Genomic DNA, 5,857 nt, shown 5'->3' with positions numbered 1-5,857 from the left:
ATTGTTTACCTTTTCGAATACTATAAATATCCGTACAGAGAATTTTTGAAATTTGAAAAAAGTTGTCTCGAAAATATTTAAGATGTGCCCACTTTTTTAATTTCTATTTAAAATGGCTATCTAACAAACTTGGGGGGGGGGGGGGTCAAATTTTACACAAATCTAATACCTCTTCTGATGAGAATGAAAAAAGCACGCATTTCAACAGAATAGTTAAATTTTCAAATTTTTAGTTTAATTTTTAACCAAAAAGAAAAAGAATTTTCACATATATGTCAACTTTAAATCAAGTAATTGATTTATCTTTAAAAAAAAGAAATCCTATCTAAACGTATAATAGCTAATATTTCCTTGAATATTACAACAAAAACAGTTTTTAATTTTCAATAAAAAACAGGATTTTTAACCAAAAAGATAAATTTCTAACGAAAGTGATGAATATTCAAATTTTTAAAAATCCGCCCTCTTCACGGGCACATTCTCTTGGCGCGCAGCTCGCTTCGCTCGGTAGTTTGAGCGCGCCCAGGCCGCGCGACTGTTGGTTCTCGCGTTTCGCGCTCGATAATTTGTTTATCTCGCTATATCAAATGTCTATTACAATTTTTTTGAGTGTACCATGGTCTGATACTGCTTATTCAGATATTGCAAAATAATATTCACATTTCATTTTTCCTGATCCTAATAGGACCCTGCTGTGGTTGTTTAATCCTTTCCCCTTTTTTAAGTATATACATATATAAAATTATATCAAATACTCTAATTCAAACCCCTCATAAACTACAATCATAACGTGAAGCTAAACTTTTTTTTAAATTTGACATTAAAGAAATTTCTCAAAGTACCTACGGCCTTGACGATTACATTCTCATTGCGATAATCGCGCTTCGCGCTCAACAGTTAGGTTATACAGGCTCTATTTTTTTAAAATTTGGGCTAATCGAGAAATTAGGCTAGAATAGTTTTGAAATATATTTGGTATCTAATGGAAATTTTTAGATCTATGAAAAAAATAAATTTTTCTATTTTTTGAAAATTTTCAAATTTTTGAAAAGTATATAACTTTTGTAATTTTCATCAAAATTAATAATTTTATTTGGATAATTTGAAAGTCTTGTACCTATCTATAAGAAACTTTGACGAATATTTCTAAAATTTGAAGAAAAAAAATTTGAAAATTTTGAAAATGCTATAATTTTTTTAATTGTGGGCTAATCGAAAAATTCGACTCTAATAGTTTTAAAATATATTTAGTATCTAGTGAAAATTTTGAATGAAATTTTCGGATCTATGAAAAAAATAGATTTTTCTATTTTTTGAAAATTTTCAAATTTTTGAACAGTATATAACTTTTCTAATTTTCATCAAAATGAAAAATTTTATTTAGATAATTTGCAAGTCTTTTACCCATCTATGAGAAACTGGCAAAATTTAATAAAAATACAAAAAAAAATGTTGGGGACCTTCAGAAGTTTATCAAATGCGGACTCGATTGGACAAATCCTTCAAAAGTTAGCGTGGCTACAACATTAAGGTAACCATACATAAAGACATACATACAGACGTACAGACAGACAGACACCAACAAAATATTTTTTTTTCGGATTTTATCCGTGCCGAAATCCGTCAAAAACCAGAGATCGAAAATTTGGACGATTACATTACACTCTCATGAATGAGAATATAAAAATGAAACGAATTTCTAAGAAAATAGTTAAATTTTCAACCAAAGAGATGAATTTTGAACAATAAAAATTAATTTTCAACAAATTAGTTCAACTTTCAACTACATAGTCGATTTTTTGTCCAACTTAGATGAGGTTTTAACAAAATCAAAAATATAATGATAGACTCTGCAAAAACAAAAAAGTAACTTTTAACTAAGAGTAGTTGGATTTTCTTGATTTTTCTTGATGGGGTTTATGCACGGCCCCTAATCTGTCAAGTTAATTTGCCGTCTATAAGTTATGATTTAAATCATAATAAATATAAATTTTCTGAAATGAAAAAAAAACACTAAATAATTTAATTAAGTATTCTCAAAGTCAGAAAAATGTTTGTTTGAATCAAACAAATTCTATCTTTGATTTAGGGCCAAAAAAATGTTTTTTACGATTCAAACAAATATTTTTCTGAGTATATATTTATTTCGTATACTTGAAAACCGGATGGGGGTTAGATTCAGAGTTACATGACATTTTGAGGGTCAAAATCACTAAAAATATCTTCATGTAATATCTGGACGATAACTTTCGAAAATGATAACAAAATATTGCCAGATATCCCATTTTTGGGCATTACCTATAGGTGTCATTCTTAGTGTCTCAATTTATTGTCTGTCAAATTTAAAAAATTTTTTAGGTAAGCTACATAGAATGTTGAAAACTTGTAGATTCCAAATATCTTATTTTCAAATCGTACATTGCAAAATTATGTACACAGTGTAACCTCAGGAATAAAAAATATCTTTAAATTTGATAAAAACGCTGCAGCGCGTTTATCTGACAAAAAAATTTATTTCATATATGTGATATCTCAAACGGCTGCGTCTAGGTTTACCGAAAAAATTTCCTCTTTAAATTTGAAAACCTCGCTGTATTGATTTTTTAAATCGTCTCAATTTATTTAAATGACTTTAACCAAAAAATCATTCACCTGCACTTACAGAATACATAGGCTGCACTTTGTTTAGTTTATATTTTATAGTTTTTGTTCACAATATTTTAGCTCTTCATCGCAGGGTCGACAGAAACTCAAGGTTTGTTCAACAAAAGTAAAGGACTGAACTTGGCTGAGTGTTCACTATCAAATATAAACTAACCAGAGTGCAACCTATGTATTGTATGTAACTGTATGTGAATGATTTTTTGGTTAAAAGCATTTAAATAAATTGAGACGAGTTAAAAAATGAATACCGCGAGGATTTTCATGGAGGAAATTTTTTCGGTGAACCTAGACGCAGCCGTTTGAAACATCACATATATCAAACAAATATTTTCGTGAGATAAATGTTATCTTTCATCAGATAAACGTGCTGCACCATTCTTATCAAATTTAAAGATAAAATTTATTCCTGCGGTTTACTGTGTATACATTTTTTAATTTCGTAATTTTGGCCCGTTGATGAACAAACGGTATCTGCTAGGAAGATGCAGTTTTGGTGGATCATCATCGACTTATTATGTGTCAACGAAAAATCTTTATGCCCCAGCATCTCGTGTACTCAAAATCTTGTAAACATTTGTGGTTTCATATTAATATTAATGAACTCACAATAATTTTCATAAATTGTCAAGAACTTTGAAATAACTTTCTTAATTTTTCTGAAAAACTTACAGAAATTTTGAGTAAATTTCAAGATATTTTGGGTATATTTTAGGTACTTTTAATAAATCTAATTTCCTAAAATAGAAGCCACGTCTCTAGCTATTATTCTCTAAGTTTCCATCCTAGGTCAAAATTTCTATGAAAGCACCGCCACAGGCCACTTCTTTTTTTAGGATAACACTACCGGGTTAGGGGTACGATCAGAACTGCTTAGGGGTACAATCAGAATTGTGGGTTTTCTCCTCTTTTTTAAAATAAAATCTAGGTTCTTTAAAGATTCATAACTCGGCATCGATTCTATTGGAGATAGAAATGTTTTTTTTTCTTTTAACCTTCTCAGAATTTCCTCTAGCTTAATTTTGCTGTTATTTTGCTCTAAACTGCAATGGGGCGGGTCAGTCTATACGCAAACGGGATGCGGGACCCATTAGTGATTTCTCGAAGATTCGAATTTTTCAGCAAAAAACGCGCATTACTTACGTTTTTTTTTTAAGTGAACATACCTTCTTTCATACGAGATGCCAGGACCATAATAAAATGTTACATTTTAGATCCTGAATTTTTCTCAGTTTTATCATATATACATAAATGGCAGATTTGTTCCTTGCTCTTGAAATTAAAAAATAAAATTTGGGTATAAAAACAAAATAATTTAATATAAATTTATTTGACAAATATAGAAAACGCGATAATAGGAGCTTTATAATGAAAATGTATTTTTTTATTTTTTTTAAATTTAAAAAAAAATTAAAAGTGCGGTGTCAGATTATTACACACGCGAGGTCATATTTAGCCAATGAAAAAAAAATCTGTTAACTTTAAAGAATTGTAAGTAAGTGCAAAAAATGTTGCTATTCATATTGAATGTATTGGAATTTTTTCGCTATAGTAAAGAAACTTCTATAAATCATGTAAGACGTTCTCAAATCATACACGATTTTCTGTAAGATGCGAAACAAAATGTTGTAAAATAAACCAAGTTTTTTTCTAAAAAAGGGGTGATTAGTGCGCGCGTACATTGAGAAAAAATTACTTCATGCAAAGTAATGTAATACTAAATACGTTCAATCAAGTATTATTTTAATCGAAAAAACAACTCACTTTTGTGAACCAAAATTTCTTTAGATCAAACAAATATTTCATTGAACGTATTCAGTACTGCATATTTTTTAATCAAGTAATCTTTTTTCTCAACATTAACAGAAATTATTACATAAATTATTATGTTTCAAATTGTAAATTAATATTTTAGACAAACGAAATTATAATTGATATGGAATTATTTCATTGAAAACGCCATTGCGTTTTCACGTCGAATGATCATAATCCCGCAAATTATACGAAAAGCAAATTAAACCAGGTACTGGGAGGGAGCCTAAAATATAGGAAACGCGCATGTCAAAATGCCTTCTCTGCCATTGGCCCTTAACAATTACATCGATATCTTCATGTCCTCCAATTGGCTCTTTTATGAAGTCCATCCTACTTTATACACTCATTCTCTATTACACATGTATTATTTGAAACATGATCTAATGGATGTTGGGATTATTAAGCGTTCAAGGACAACAAAAATTAGTACTACCTAATTAAGCCAAATTTTAGGCCCTAAAGATAGATTTTGCAAAAATCTGCAGAATTAGCATGAAAGCTATAATGAAATCGATTGCAAAGTATGTAGCTGAATCCTCAACAATAAACAGATTAATTTTAATAAAACAGTTGCATTTTTAACAAAAAAAAAATCAATTTCCGATCAAAAGATATGGATATTCAAACCTACAGTACCTGTCAAAAGTTTGGGTTCACTTAGAAAAATCGTTTTTTTTGTATTTATCGCTTTAATTATACCGGAGCTAAAAAAATGTCTCTTTAAAAGGTTGATTGTTTTCGAAATTCTGTCTAAAATAAGCCCAGGGTGAAGCCTATTTGTCTAGTTTTTAAGTAGATATTGCAAAAAGAGTGTAAATTTCAATGTTTTCTTAAATTTTCAATAACTTCCGAAATAGTCAACGTTTTTCAATGTTCTTGGGCTCATTTTGAAGCTTTTTTTTACCATATCACAACAGCTACGAGTATGAATCGTAACATACAACATATTTTTATTCCTAAAAATAATATTTCAATTTTTCCAACTTTTTTGTTGCAAATTCTAGTTCTTGCAATTTGAAAAAACATTTTACACGATTAATACTCGTAAACTGTTGTGATACGGTGAAAAAAAGCTTAAAAAATGAGCCCAAGAACATTGAAAAACGTTGACTATTTCGGAAGTTATTGAAAATTTAAGAAAACATTGAAATTTACACTATTTTTGCAATATCTACTTAAAAACTAGACAAATTGACTTCACCCTGGGCTTATTTTAAAAAAATTTCGAAAACAATCAACCTTTTAAAGAGACTTTTTTTAGCTCCGGTATAATTAGGTATATGGTAGACATTTTCAACTAAGACGATTAATTTCCTACCAAAAATAAAATAATTAAATTTTCAGTTACGTGTCATTCTCAAAATACGAGATACGTTTAGGT

The sequence above is a fragment of the Belonocnema kinseyi genome, chromosome 4 (assembly GCF_010883055.1).
Source record: "Belonocnema kinseyi isolate 2016_QV_RU_SX_M_011 chromosome 4, B_treatae_v1, whole genome shotgun sequence".
NCBI lineage: Eukaryota > Metazoa > Arthropoda > Insecta > Hymenoptera > Cynipidae > Belonocnema > Belonocnema kinseyi.
This window is presented reverse-complemented; position numbering follows the sequence as displayed.